General features: G+C 36.2%; 1 pseudogene across 1 annotated transcript; it reads left to right on the top strand.

Annotated features, from left to right (window-relative positions):
- Positions 1-288: 288 nt before the first annotated feature.
- Positions 289-781, top strand: LOC307051549 (large ribosomal subunit protein uL11-like; annotated as a pseudogene). The gene has a single exon. The product of its transcript is annotated as a large ribosomal subunit protein uL11-like (transcript).
- The last annotated feature ends 15,685 nt before the right edge of the window (positions 782-16,466 follow it).

Raw genomic sequence — 16,466 nt, 5'->3', positions numbered from 1 at the left:
AGAGAGAACAAGCAGAAAACAAATAATGAAATAGTAGCCTTAAATTCAAACATATCAATAATTACATTAAGTGTAAGTGGTCTAAACAAACCAAATAAAAACAAGAGTTTGTAAAAATGAAGGAAAAGCATGACCCAAATATATGAAGTCAACAAGAAACTCACTTCAAATAAAATGATACAGGTAGGATAAAAGTACTGGCTCAGGCTTTCAGCTCAAAGGAAGACAAAGAGCAACTCTCTTCTGTCCTCCCACCTCTAGATTCATCTGACACTAGCTGCCTCTGTCATGCCACCCAAGTGTGACCCCAATGAGATCAAAGTCATGAACCTCAGGTACACCTGTGAGGAAGTCAGTACCACATCTTCCCTGGCCCCCAAGATCATCCTGCTGGATCTGTCTCCAAAAAATGTTAGTGATGACATCACCAAGACAACTGGTTACTGGAAGGGTATTAGGATTATAGAGAAACCATTCAGAACAAACAGGCCCATATTGAAGTAGTACATTCTGCCTCTGCTCTGACCACTGAAGTCCTCAAGGAACAACCCGGAGACAGAAAGAAGCAGACAAACAGTAAGCACAGTGAAAATATCACTTTTGATGAGATTGTCAACATTGCTTGAGAGAAGCAGCACTGATCTTTAGCTAGAGAACTCTCTAGAAACATTAAAGAGGTGCTGGGGACTGACTAGTCGGTGAGCTGTGATTTGATGGCCTTCATCCTCATGGCATCATAGATGACATCAACAATGGTACAGTAGAATTCTCAGCTAGTTAAAAACTACAAAGGAAAATATTTCACTAAAGGATTATTTGACAACAAAAAAAGGTAATGAGATGGAAGAAGACACATCATGATAATGCTAAACAAAAGAAAGCTGGAGTAACTATATTATTATCAGACAAAGTAGACTTCAGAGCAAAGAAAATTACCAGAGATAAAGAGGGACATTACATGGGCTGAAAGGGTCAATTGACTAAGAAGACATAACAATCCTAAATGTGTATGAACTTAATAACAAAGCTTCAAAATACATGAAGCAAAAATTGACAGAACTGAAAGGAGAAATGGACAAGTTCACAATTGTAGTTGAAGACTCAAACACTCCTATCTCCTTAATTGAAAAAACAAATTAAAAAATCAGCAAGGCTATAGAACAGAGTTTCTCAACTTCAGAACTATTAACATTTTGGACTGAATAATTATTTCTTGTGGGGGACATGGGCTGCTCTGTGGACTGTAAGATGTTTAGCAGCATTCCTGGTCTCTACTACTAGGTGTCAGCAGCATCTTCCCCCAAGTTGTGGCAATCAAAAATATCTCCAGACATTGACAAGTCCCCTGAGAAAGAAGGGCAAAACCACTACCAGTTGAAAACCACTGTTATAGAAGAACTGAACAGCATCATCAACCAACTGGATCTAATTGACATGTATAGAAAACTCTACCCAACTACAGAAGAATATGTATTATTTTTTTTTTTTTTTTTTTTTTTTTTTGTGGTACGCGGGCCTCTCACTGTTGTGGCCTCTCCCGTTGCGGAGCACAGGCTCCGGACGCGCAGGCTCAGCGGCCATGGCCCACGGGCCCAGCCGCTCCGCGGCACATGGGATCCTCCCAGACCGGGGCACGAACCCGTATCCCCTGCATCGGCAGGCGGACTCTCAACCACTGCGCCACCAGGGAGGCCCCTGTATTATTTTTAATTGAACTTGGAACACTTACTAGGATAGACTATATCCTGATTTACCAAGATATACTATATCCAGAGTTATAAAACAAGCCTGAACACAGTTTTTCAAATTGAAAATTATATAAAGAATGTCCTCTGACCATAATAGAATTAGACCTGAAATCAATGACAGAATGATAATGGGCAAGTCTCCAAACACTTGGAAGTTAAACAGCACACTTTGAAATAATCCATGTGTCAAAGAGAAAGTCTCAAGGGAAATTTAAAAATGTTTTGCACTGAACAAAAATGAAAATATGAGATATAAAAATTGGGGGAGTGCAGCTAAAATGGTGCTTAGAGGAGACTTTACAGCATTAAATGTGTATAACCCAAGATAATAAAGGTCTCAGATTAATAATCTAAGCCATCACCCAGAAAAAAAGAAGAGCAAAATAAATCCAAAGCAAGCAGAAGGAAAGAAATAATAAACAGCAAAAATCAATAAAATTGAAAGCAGAAAAAACAATACAGCAAATCAATGAAACCAAAAGCTGGTTCTTTGACAAGATCAATAAATCAGATAAACTTCTTGAAAAACTGACAAAGAAAAAAGAGAGAAAATACAAATTACCAATATCATGAATGCAAGAGGGAATAACACTACAGAACATACAGACATTGAAAGGATAATAAAGGACTAATACAAACAACTCTATGTACATAAGTTTGATGAACTAGTTTAAATGGATCAATTCCTCAAACACCATAAATTACCAAAACTTGCCCCAGATGAAAGTATAACCTGAATAGTCCTAACTATTAAGGAAATTGGATCTGTAGTTAAAAATCTTCCAGAAAAAAAATATCTCCAGCCCCAAATGATTTCACAGTGAATGTAACCAAATATTTTTAAAGAAATAACACCAATTTTACACAATCTCTTCCAGAATATAAAAGAGGAGGGAAACAATTCCTAATTCATTTTGCAAACCCTGCATTACCCTAATACAAAAACAGACAAAGACAGTATAAGACAAGAAAACTACAAGTCAATATACCTCATGAACATAGGTGCAAAAATCTTCAAAAAAATATTAGAAAATCAAATCTGTCAGTAGACAAAAATAATGAAACACCATGAACAAGTGGGCTTTACCATGGGGATGCAATTCAATGAGAAAATGATTTTAATAAAATTTAATATTCATTCATAATAAAAACTCTCAGAAAATTGGGAATAGAAGGGAAGTGCCCCAACCTGATAAAGGGCATAAGAAAGAAAGAGATAAAGGCAGGAAGGTAGGCAGGAAGAAAGGAAGAAAGAAGGGACAGAAGGAGGTAGGGAGGAGGGAGGGAAGAAGGGAGGAAGAAAGGAAGAAGAAGAAAGAGAAGGAGAGAGGGAGGAAGGGAGGGAGGAAGGGAAGAAGGAAGGAAGGGAGGGAGAGAGGGAGGGAGGGAGGAAGGAAGAGAGAGAGAGAGAAAGAAAGAAAGAAAGAAAGAAAAAGAAAGAGAAGAAAGAAAGAAAGAAAGGGAGAGAAAGAAAGAAAGGGAGAAAGGAATGAAAGAGAGAGGAAGGAAGGAAGGAAGGAAAGAAAAGAAAAGCTAATGTCATAATTAATGGTGAAAGACTGAATGTCTTTCTCCCAAGATCTAGAACAGGCAAGCAAGAATGTCCATCCTCACTACTCCTAGTCAACATCATACCTGGAAGTACTAGCCAGTGCAACAAGGCAAGAAAAATAAATAAGAGGTAAACAGATTGGAAAGGAAGAAATAAAATTATCCTTACTTGCAGACAACATGATTATTTACATAAAAAATTCCAAGAAATCTATTCTTTCATTTCTGGGACTAAATGTAAATTTAAATCTCTAGTCTAGCAAAGTTGCAGATACACGGATGTACGAAACTTAATATTTCTATATTTTAGCAGTGAACAATTAGAAACCAAAAGGTTTTTAAGATATCATTTAAAATAGTGCCCCCAAATGAAACACTTAGGTATAAATCTAGCAAAATATGTACCAAATCTGTATGGAGAAAACTATGAAATACTTATGAAAGACCTCAAATACATAAATAACTGAAGACATACCATGTTCATGAATTGGAGCAGTCAACATAATAAAGATGTCAACTCTAAAAATTTATTTATGGATTAATTATCTATTATAATCTTCAGTAGCAATTTCTGTAAGTAAATCTAGATCATTCTGAAATGTATATGATAAAAAAAACAAACAACCCAATCCAAAAATAGGCAGAAGACCTAAATAGACATTTCTCCAAAGAAGATATACAGATTGCCAACAAACACATGAAAAGATGCTCAACATCACTAATCATTAGAGAAATGCAAATCAAAACTACAATGAGGTATCACTTCACACCAGTCAGAATGGTCATCATCAAAAAATCTGCAAATAACAAATGCTGGAGAGGGTGTGGAGAAAAGGGAACCCTCTTGCACTGTTGGTGGTAAATTGATACAGCCACTATGGAGAACCATATAGAGGTTCCTTAAAAAACTAAAAATAGAACTACCATACGACCCAGAAATCCCACTACTGGGCATATACCCTGAGAAAACCATGATTCAAAAAGAGTCACGTACCACAATGTTCATTACAGCTCTATGTACAATAGCCAGGACATGGAAGCAACCTAAGTGTCCATCGACAGAAGAATAGATAAAGAAGATGTGGCACAGATATACACTGGAATATTACTCAGTTGTAAAAAGGAATGAAATTGAGTTATTTGTAGTGAGGTGGATGGACCTAGAGTCTGTCATACAGAGTGAAGTAAGTCAGAAAGAGAAAAACAAATACTGTGTGCTAACACATATATATGGAATCTAAAAAAAAAAAAAAAGATTCTGAAGAACTTAGGGGCAGGATAGGAATAAAGACGCAGATGTAGAAAATGGACTTGAGGACATGGGGAGGGGGAAGGGTAAGCTGGGACGAAGTGAGAGAGTGGCATGGACATATATACACTACCAAATGTAAAGTAGATAGCTAGTGGGAAGCAGCCACATAGCACAGGGAGATCAGCTTGGTGCTTTGTGACCACCTAGAGGGGTGGGATAGGGAGGGTGGGAGGGAGACGCAAGAGGGAGGAGATATAGGGATGTATGTATATGTATGCTGATTCACTTTGTTATAAAGTAGAAACTAACACATCATTGTAAAGCAATTATTCTCCAATAAAGTTGTTTTAAAAACAGTAAAATAAAATTAAAAATAAATTTAAAAAAATAATAAGAAAAATATAAAACATAAAATGTATATGAATAGGCAAAGGAACTAGAATAACCAAAACCATTTTTTAAAGAAAAATAAAATTGGATGAATCACACTGCCCATTTTTTAAGACTTACTATACACAGCTACAGTTATTTATACAGTTATTTGTATTAGTAATGGGATTGACATATAGATTAATGGAAGAGAATAGAGACAACAGAAATAGACCCATATAAATAATAGTCAATTGTTTTTTGACAAAGTGCAAATGCACTTCAATGGATAAAAGATAATCTTTTTAAAAAATGGTGTTTGAACAATGAAACTTGACTTAAACCATATACCTTATACAAATATATATATCATAAATCTAAGTGCAAAATATGGAACTATGAAACATTGTGAAGAAAACATAAGAGAAAATTCTTTGTGTCCTGGGGTTAAGCAAACAGTTCATACACTTGACACCAAAATCACAATGTATAAAAGATTGTAAATTAGCATTCATCACGTTTTAAAATTTTTGTTCTGCCAAAGACACTTTAAAAAGACAAACTACAGACTGAAGAAAATATTTGCAAATTATATATACCTGACAAAATACTTGTATTCAGAACATATAAAGAGCTTTCAAAACTCAACAGTAAAAAAAAAAAAAAAAAAAGAAAATGAACAAAAGGCTGAAACAAATGCTTCATCAAAGAGAATGAATAGGTGGCAAATAAACACATTAAAAGCTGTTCAAATATCATGAGCCACTAGAGTCCTAGAAGAGGACATAATTAAGTCAATCAACCTTTGTGTGAATGAATGAATCTTTATGACCCCTTCCAAGACTTCATAGAGAAAGAAATTGAGCATGATTAAATGGAAGAAAGAAGCTTAAAATGCTTTAAAGGTAAACTTCACCTACTTCCCAGAGGCAATAATGTGAAGTGGAAAAAGCATGGATGATGAGGTCAGACATGGGGCTTTGAACCCACCTCCAACATGGTTCCAGATCTTGAAGAAGTCACAGTCCACTAAGAGTCTCAACTAGCAGGCAGATACATAGTCCTTCCTGTGTGCCAGGTACTGTGATAAAGATTTTGTATGCATTTTCTCTTACACTTCACAACAAACTTCTGAAATAATGATAATAATATTTAACATTTTTTGAGTACTTACTATGTGCCAAGCAATAGTCTAAGCACTTACCATGTATAATACCATTAAATTCTCACAATTATCTTATAGTGTAGATACTGTTATTACCCCCATTTTACAAAAGAAAAAAAAATCAAACTCATAGAAGTGACTGCCCAATGTCAAGCAGCTAGTAAGTCACAAAATTGGAAGTCTCTCTGAATCCAGACACTAACATGACCAGTATAATAAAGGGAAGCACAGACTACAGTAAGATTACTGAGATTCCACTACCCAGTACTAGCCTAGGAACAGGAAAGATTTCCCAGAGGAAGTCTTAGCTGAGATCCGAGGACAAATAAGAGACAGGAAGGCAAAGAGGGTAGAGACATGTTCTGAGGCTTGGACAATTCCCAGGAATGCAGAGTAGTTTGGTCTGGCTGGAGTTCGGAGTTCAGATTTCAGAGCATGGAGTTTAAGCTGCAGAAGAAATAAAAGAAGTGAGCAGAGGTCAGGTGAGGAAAAACTTTCCTGTGTGTTGTCATTAATCAGGACTCTTGTGATTTCAAATAACAAGTTTGTGGAGTCACCTTATATTGAATCAGAAATGTATTTGCTCAAATAGTCCAACTGTAGGGACCACAGAGATGGATCAATTGATTAATTTGTCTATCTTTTTTCTGCTTCTCTCTGTTGACTTTATTTTCTCACATCATTTTCCTCCATAAAACAAAAGTTAAGTTTAACAACAGCCTTCAGGATTACCTCTTAATGGATAGTGAGATTCCCTTTCTCTGAAAAGTACTGTTTAATGCCCAAACATTTGGGGATTTTTCTAGATATCTCTTTTGTTATTAATGAATACCTTATTGCACTGTGATCAAAGAAAATGTTATTTAGGATTTTATTCCCTTGAAATTTATTAAAACAGACTTTATGGCTCAGCCTATGGCCAATTTTGTCAAATGTTTCATGTGCACTTGAAAAGAATGAGTATCCTTGAATTGTTGGGTGCAGGATTCTGTATAAGTCAACGTGGTTAGGGTTGTTTATCATATTGTTCAAATCTGCACATTGATTTTTTTCATCTGTTTGTTCTATCAATAACTGCAATAGGTGTACTAAAGTTTCCTACTGTAATTGTGGACTTACCTACTTCTTTTATTTCTGTTAGTTATTTAATCCCTTTTAAACTTATTTATTTATTTTTTGGCTGTGTTGGGTCTTAGTTACGGCACATGGACTCTTCATTGTGGCACGGGCTTCTCTCTAGTTGTGGCTCACATGCTCAGTAGTTGCAGTGCACAGGCTTAGTTGCCCCGTGACATGTGGGATCTTAGTTCCCCTACCAGCGATTGAACCCACATCTCCTGCATTGGAAGGAGGATTCTTAACCACTGGACCACCAGGGAAGTCTTTATTTCTGTTACTTTTTGCTTTACATATTTGAGTGTACAAAATTAAGTAGATACAAATTTAGAATTGTTTCTGTTGGATTAACCCTTTTTTGTCATTATTAACTATCCTCTATCTCTACAGCTGCAACTTGTCTTAAAGTCTTCTATATCTGGTGTTAGCATAGATGTACCAGCTTTCTTTTGTTAATGTTTGTACAGGAAATACTTTTTCAGCCTTTGATGAAATCTTCAATCTCTCTGTGTTCTTATATTTGAGGTATGCCCCATGCAAGCTGCATATACCTGGGTTTAAATTTTATCCAATCTGAAAATCTTTGTCTTTTTACTGACTTGCTAACACTGAATCTAATTATTGATATATCTGAGTTTAATCTACCATCTTACTATTTCTTTTCTATGTGTCCTATATATTCTTTATTCCTTTCTCCTTTTTTATTTTTTGTGTTATTAAAATATTTTGTTAGTTTTACCTACATTTGTTTTAATTATTCCTTTTTTATTACTTTGCTAATTAAATTGCAGATTGCAATGTGCAACTTTGATTTATTATAGTCTAATATAAATTAATTTTTATTTTTCAAGGACCTTAGAACAATTTAACCACACTCTGCTACTTTTCAGATCCTGCTGTCATAAATTTTACATTATACATATATTGAAAACCCACCACAGATTTTTTCTTTTCTTTTCTTTTGAATTTTATTCTATTTTTTTATACAGCAGGTTCTTATTAGTTATCTATTTTATACATATTAGTGTATATATGTTGATCCCAATCTCCCAATTCATCCCACCACCACCACCACCACCCCACTTTCCCCCCTTGGTGTCCATACATTTGTTCTCTACATCTGTGTCTCTATCTCTGCCTTGTAAACCAGTTCATCTGTACCATTTTTCTAGATTCCACATACATGCGCTAATATATGATATTTGTTTTTCTCTTTCTGACTTACTTCACTCTGTATGACAGTCTCAAGGTACATCCACGACTCTAAAAATGACCCAATTTCATTCCTTTTTATGGCTAAGTAATATTCCATTGTATACATGTACAACATCTTCTTTATCCATTCATCTGTCGATGGGCATTTAGGTTGCTTCCATGACCTGGCTATTGTAAATAGTGCTGCAATGAACATGGGGGTGCATGTGTCTTTTTGAATTATGGTTTTCTCTGGGTATGTGTCCAGTAGTGGGATTGCTGGGTTATATGGTAGTTCTATTTTTAGTTTTTTAAGGAACCTCCATACTGTTCTCCATAGTGGCTGTATCAATTTACATTCCCACTAACAGTGCAAGAGGGTTCCCTTTTCTCCACACTCTCTCCAGCATTTGTTGTTTGTAGATTTTCTGATGATGCCCATTCTGACTGGTGTGAGATGATACATCATAGTAGTTTTGATTTGCATTTCTCTAATAATTAGTGATGTTGAGCATATTTTCATGTGCTTCTTGGCCATCTGTGTGTCTTCTTTGGAGAAATGTCTATTTAGGTCTTCTGCCCATTTTTGGATTGGGTTGTTTTTTTAATATTGAAGTGCATGAGCTGTTTATATATTTTGGAGATTAATCCTTTGTCCATTAATTCATTTGCAAACATTTTCTCCCATTCTGAGGGTTGTCTTTTCGTCTTGTTATAGTTTCCTTTGCTGTGTGAAAGCTTGTAAGTTTCATTAGGTCCCATTTGTTTCTTTTTGTTTTCATTTCCATTTCTCTAGGAGGTGGATCAAAAAAGATCTTGCTGTGATTTATGTCAAAGAGTATTCTTCCTATGTTTTCCTCTAAGAGTTTTATAGATTCAAGTCTTACATTTAGTTCTTTAACCCATTTTAAGTTTATTTTTGTGTACAGTGTTAGGGAATGTTCTAATTTCATGTACATGTAGCTGTCCAGTTTTCCCAGCACCACTTATTGAAGAAATTGTCTTTTCTTCATTGCATATGCTTGCCTCCTTTGTCATAGATCAGTTGACCATAGGTGCATGGGTTTACCTCTGGGCTTTCTATCCTGTTCCATTGATCTATATGTCTGATTTTGTGCCAGTACCATGTTGTCTGATTACTGTAGCTTTGCAGTATAGTCTGAAGTCAGGGTGTCTGATTCCTCCAGCTCTGTTTTTTTTCCCTCAAGATTGCTTTGGCTATTCGGGGTCTTTTGTGTCTCCCTATAAATTAAAAAAAAATTTGTTTTAGTTCTGTAAAAAATGCCATTGGTAATTTGATAGGGATTGCTTTGAATGCATAGATTGCTTTGGGTAATATACTCATTTTCACAATATTGATTCTTCCAGTACAAGAGCATGGTATATCTCTCCATCTGTTTGTGTCATCTTTGATTTTTTTCTTTGTCTTTCTTATTTTTTTCAGTGTCTTATAGTTTTCTGAGTACAGGTCTTTTACCTCCTTAGGTAGGTTTATTCCTAGATATTTTATTCTTTTTGTTGCAATCGTGAATGGAATTGTTTCCTTAATTTCTCTTTCTGATCTTTCATTGTTAGTGTATAGGAATGCAAGAGATTTCTGTGAATTAATTTTGTATCCTGTAACTTTACCAAACTCATTGCTTAGCTCTAGCAGTTTTCTGTTGGCATCTTTAGGATTCTCTATGTATAGTATCGTGTCATCTGCAAACAGTGACAGTTTTACTTCTTCTTTTCCAATTTGTATTTCTTTTTCTTCTCTGATTGCTGTGGCTAGGACTTCCAAAACTATGTTGAATATTAGTGGCAAGAGTGGACATCCTTGTCTTGTTCCTGAACTTAGAAGAAATGCTTTCAGTTTTTCACCATTGAGAATGATGTTTGCTGTGGGTTTGTCATATATGGCCTTCATTATGTTGAGGTTGGTTCACTCCATGCCCACATTCTGCAGAGTTTTTATCATAAATGGGTGTTGAATTTTGTCAAAAGCTTTTTCTGCATCTACTGAGATGATCATATGGTTTTTATTCTTCAATATTTAATATGGTGCATCACATTGATTGATTTGTGTATATTGAAGAATCCTTGCATCACTGGGATAAATCTCACTTGATCATGGTATATGATCCTTTTAATGTGTTGTTGGATTCTGTTTGCTAGTATTTTCTTGAGGATTTTTGCATCTATATTCATCAGTGATATTGGTCTGTAATTTTCTTTTTACATAGTATCTTTGTCTGGTTCTGGTATCAGGGTGATGGTGGCCTTGTAGAATGTGTTTGGGAGTGTTCCTTCCTCTGCAATTTTTTGGAAGAGTTTGAGAAGGATGGGTGTTAACTCTTCTCTAAATGTTTGATAGAATTCACCTGTGAAGACATCTGGTCCTGGACGTTTTTGGAGGGGGGAGATTTTTAATTACAGTTTCAATTTCATTACTTGTGATTGGTCTGTTCATATTTTCTATTTCTTCCTGGGTCAGTATTGGAAGTTTATACCTTTCTAAGAATTTGTTCATTTCTTCCAGGTTGTCCATTTTATGGCATAGAGTTGCTTGTAGTAGTCTCTTATGATGCTTTGTATTTCTGCAGTGTCCGTTGTAACTTCTCATTTTTTATTTCTAATTTTATTGATTTGAGTCCTCTCCCTCTTTTTCTTGATGAGTCTGGCTAAAGGTTTATCAATTTTGTTTATCTTCTCAAAGGACCAGACTTTAGTTTTATTGATCTTTGCTGTTGTTTTCTTTGCTTCTATTTCATTTATTTCTGCTCTGATCTTTATGATTTCTTTCCTTCTACTAACTTTGGGTTTTGTTTGTTCTTCTTTCTCTAGTTCCTTTAGGTGTAAGGTTAGATTGTTTACTTGAGACTTTTCTTGTTTCTTGAGGTAGGATTGTACTGCTATGAACTTCCCTCTTAGACCTGCTTTTGCTGCATCCCATAGGTTTTGGATCATCATGTTTTCATTGCCATTTTTCTCTAGGTATTTTTTATTTCTTCAGCAATCTCCTGGTTATTTAGTAATGTATTGTTTAGCCTCCATGTGTTTGTGTTTTTCTTATTTTTCTCCCTGTAATTTATTTCTAATCTCATAGTGTTGTGGGCAGAAACAATGCTTTGTATGATTTCAATTTTCTTAAATTTACCGAGGCTTGATTTGTGGCCCAAGATGTGATTTATCCTGTAGAATGTTCCATGTGCACTTGAGAAGAAAGTGTAATCTGCTGGTTTTGGATGGAATGTCCTATAAATATCAATTAAATCTGTCTGGTCTATTGTGTCATTTAAAGCTTGTGTTTCTTTATTAATTTTTTGTCTGGATGATCTGTCCATTGGTATAAGTGAGGTGTTAAAGTCCCCCACTATTATTGTGTTACTGTCGATTTCATCTTTTATAGCGTTAGCATTTGCCTTATGTATTGAGGTGCTCCTATGTTGGGTGCATATATATTTATAATTGTTATATCTTCTTCTTGGATTGATCCTTTGATCATTATGTAGTGTCATTCCTTGTCTCTTATAAAGTCTATTTTATCTGATATGAGTATTGCTACTCCAGCTTTCTTTTGACTTCCATTTGCATGGAATATCTTTTTCCATACCCTCACTTTCAGTCTGTATGTGTCCCTAGGTCTGAAATGGGTCTCTTGTAGACAGCATATATATGGGTCTTGTTTTTGTATCCATTAAGCAAGGCTGTGTCTTTTGGTTGGAGCACTTAATCCATTCACATTTAAGGTAATCATCAATATATATGTTCCTGTTACCATTTTCTTAATTATTTTGGGTTTGTTTTTGTAGGTCCTTTTCTTCTCTGTGTTTCCCACTTTGAGAAGTTCCTTTAGCATTTGTTGTAAAGCTGGTTTGGTGGTGCTGAATTCTCTTAGCTTTTGCTTGTCTGTAAAACTTTTGGCTTATCAAATCTAAATGAGATGCTTGATGGGTAGAGTAATCTTGGTTGTAGTTTCTTCCCTTTCATCACTTTAAATATATTGTGCAACTCCCTTCTGGCTTGTAAAGTTTCTGCTGAGAAATCAGCTGTTAACCTTATGGGAGTTTCCTCATATGTTATTTGTCATTTTTCCCTTGTTGCTTTTAACAGTTTTTCTTTGCCTTCAATTTTTGTCAGTTTGATTACTATGTGTCTAGGCATGTTCTTCCTTGGGTTTATCCTGCCTGGGACTCTCTGTGCTTCCTGGACTTGGGTGGCTATTTCCTTTCCCACGTTAGGGAATTTTCAACTAAAATCTCTTCAGGTGTTTTCTCAGGTCTTTCTCTCTCTCTCTCTCTTCTTCTCAGACTCCTATAATGCAAATGTTAGTGCATTTAATGTTGTCCCAGAGGTCTCTAATGCTATCTTCATTTCTTTTCATTCTTTTTTCTTTATTCTGTTCCACAGCAGTGAATTCCACCATTCTGTCTTCCAGGTCACTTATCCATTCTTCTGCCTCAGTTATTCTGCTCTTGATTCCTTCTAGTGTATTTTTCACTTCCGTTATTGTATTGTTCATCTCTGTTTGTTTGTTCTTTAATTCTCCTAGGTCTTTGTTAGACATTTTCTTGCACCTTCTCGATCTTTGCCTCCATTCTTTTTACGAGGTCCTGGATCATCTTCACTATCATTATTCTGAATTCTCTTTCTGGAAGGTTGCCTATCTCCACTTCATTTAGTTGTTCTTCTGGGGTTTTATCTTGGTCCTTCATCTGGTACATAGTCCTCTGCCTCTTCATTTTGTCTATCTTTCTGTTGTTGTGGTTTTTGTCCCACAGGCTGCAGGATTGTAGTTCTTCTTGCTTCTGCTGTGTGCCCTCTGGTGGATGAGGCTATCTAAGAGGCTTGTGCAAGCTTCCTGATGGGGAGGACTGGTGGTGGGTAGAGCTGGGTATTGCTCTGGTGGGCAGTGCTCAGTAAAACTTTAATCCACTTGTCTGCTGATGGGTGGGGCTGAGTTCCCTTCCTGTTGGTTGTTACCCAGCACTGAAGGCTATAGGCTCTTTGGTGGTGCTAATGGTGGACTCTGGGAGGGCTCATGCCAAGGAGTACTTCCCAGGACTTCTGCTATAAGTGTCCTTGTCTCTGCAGTGAACCATAGCCACCCCTCTCCTCTGCAGGAGAGTAGGTCTGGTTCAGTCTCCTATGGGGTCACTGCTCCTTCCCCCTGGGTCCTGATGTGCACACTACTTTGACTGTGCCCTCCAAGAGTGGATTCTATGTTTACCCCAGTCCTGTCAAAGTCCTGCAGTCAAATCCCACTAGCCTTCATAGTCTGAATCTCTGGGAATTCTTCCTCCTGTTGCTGCACCCCCAGGTTTGGAAGCCTGACGTGGGGCTCAGAACCTTCACTCCAGTGGGTGGACATCTGTGGTATAATTGTTCTCCAGCTTGTGGGTCACCCACCAGAGTTTATGGGATTTGATTTTATTGTGATTGTGCCCCTCATACCATCTCATTGTGACTTCTCCTTTGTCTTTGGATGTGGGGTAATTTTTTTTTTTTTTAGTGAGTTCCAGTGTCTTCCTGTCAATGATTGTTCAGCATTTAGTTGTGATTCCAGTGCTCTTGCAAGAGTGAGTGAGCACATGTCCTTCTACTCTGTCACCTTGAACCAACCTCCCCACCATAGATTATTGTTTTAATTAAGTTTTATTGTCAATATTCATTTAGATTTACCCAGATGTTTATCCTTTATATCACTTTTTATTGCTGCCTGAATTTTGCACTTCCATCTAGGATCATTTTTATTCCAAAATTTATTCTCAAAGAGAATAGTCTTTAGTATTTACTTTAGTATAGCTTTATTGTAATAAGATCCCTCATTTTCACTTGACATTGGCTTTCTATTAAAAAGGATATTTTTGCTCGGTATAATGTTCTTGGTTGGCAGTTGATTTTATTTTTCAGCACTTTAAAAGGTGGTATCATATTGTTTTCATTTTTCTTGAAAAAGCAACTATCTTATTGTTTCTCCTTTGAAGATAATATTTCTTTTTTACTTTGTATCCTTTTAATATTTCTCATGGCTTAATTTTCAGAAGTTTTATTATGATGTACCAAAATGCGTTTTTAATTTATCTTGAATAGGGTTCATTGTACTTCTTGAGTCTGTGGTTTGATGTCTTTTGTCAGATTAGACAAATTTTGTTAACTCATTTTTTAAATAGATTTTATTTTTTTAGAGCAGAAAAACTAAATGGAAGGTACAGAGATTTGCCATGTGTCCTCTGCTCCTACACATTCATAACTTCCCCCATTCTTAACATCCCCCACTTGAGTGGTACATTTGTTATAATTGATGAATCTACATTGACACATCATCATCACCCAGAGTCCATGGTTTATATTAAGTTTCACTCTTGGTGTTGTACCTTCTATGGGTTTGCACAAATTTATACTGATATACATCTACCACTCGACTATCATACAGAGTAGTTTCAGTGCCCTAAAAATTCTCTTTATTCCACCTATTCACCAGCCTCCCCCTAATCTTTTGCAACCACTCTGTCCATAGTTTTGCCTGTTTGCTAATGTCATAATTAGAATCCTACAGTATGTAGTCTTTTCAGATTGACTTCTTTCACTTAGTAATATGCATTTAAGTTTCCTCCATGTTTTTTTATGTCTTCATGGCTCATCTCTTTTCAGTGTGAATAATATTCCATTGTCTGCATGTACCACAGTTTATCCATTCACCTACTGAAGGACATGTTTGTGGCTTTCAAGTTTTGGCAGTTATGAATAAAGCTGCTATAAACATCTGTTTGCAGGTTTTGGTGTAGACATAAGTTCTCAATTAATTTGGGTAAATACCAAGGAGTTCGATTGCTGGATCAAATGATAAAAGTATGTTTACTTTTGTAAGAAATGGCCAAACTTCTTCCAAAATGTCTGTACCATTTTGCATTCATACCAGCAATGAATGAGAGCTCCTGTTGCTCCACATTCTCATCAGCATTTGGTGCTGTCATATGCTTATTTGCCATCCATATATCTTGTTTGTGGAGGTGTCAGTTAAGGTCTTTGGCCCATTTTTTAATTGGGTTTTTATTACTGTTTAATTTTAACAATTCTTTGTATATTTTGGTTAACAATCCTTGATTAGATACAACTTTTGCAAATATTTACTCATAGTCTCTGACTTGTTTTTTCATTCTCTTGACAGTGTCATCTGCAGAGCAGAAATTTTAATTTTCATGTAGTCCAGCTTATTACTTCTTTCTTCCATGAGCCATTTGTTTGTTGCTGTATCTTAAATGTCAACACCAAACTCAAGGTCATCTATAATTTCCCCTATGTTATCTTCTAGGAGCTGTATATTTTGGCACTTTACATTTGGCTCTTTGGTCCATTTTGAGGTAATTTTTGTGAAGGGTATAAGATCTGTGTCTAGATTCTTTTTCTTTTCTTTTTTTGCATATGGATGCCCAATTGTTCCAGCATCATTTGTTGAAAAGACTCTTTTCTCCATTTTATTGCCTTTGCTCCTTTATTAAAAATCAGTTGTCATATTTATGTAGGCCCTATTTCAGGGTTCTCTATTCTGTTACATTATTCTACTTGTCTATTCGTTGTTTTTTTTTTTTTTTTTTGTAGTACGCAGGCTTCTCACTGTCGTGGCCTCTCCCGTTGAGGAGCACAGGCTCTGAATGTGCAGACTCAGCGGCCATGGCTCACGGGCCCAGCCACTCTGTGGCATGTGGGATCTTCCCGGACCGGGGCACAAACCCGTGTCCCCTGCATCGGCAGGCAGACTCCCAACCACTGCGCCACCAGGGAAGCCCTACTTGTCTATTCTTTCACCAATATCACACTGTCTTGATTACTGCAGCTTTACAGTAAGTCTTAAAGTCAGGTAGTTTCTGTCCTACAACTTTGTTCTTCTCCTTCTACATTGTGTTGGCTATTCTGGGTCTTTTGCCTCTCCACATAAACTTTAGAATCAGTTTGTTGATACCCATAAAATAACTTTTTCTGGGATTTCTATTGAGATTACATTGAATCTATAGATCAAGTTAAGAAGAACCCACATCTTGAAAAAATTGATTTGTCCTACCCATGAACATGGAATGTTTCTCCATTT

This window comes from Hyperoodon ampullatus (genome assembly GCF_949752795.1).
Source record: "Hyperoodon ampullatus genome assembly, chromosome: 4".
Taxonomy (NCBI): Eukaryota; Metazoa; Chordata; class Mammalia; order Artiodactyla; family Ziphiidae; genus Hyperoodon; species Hyperoodon ampullatus.
Note: the sequence above shows the minus strand (reverse complement) of the source record. Positions and strands in the feature narration are given on the sequence as shown.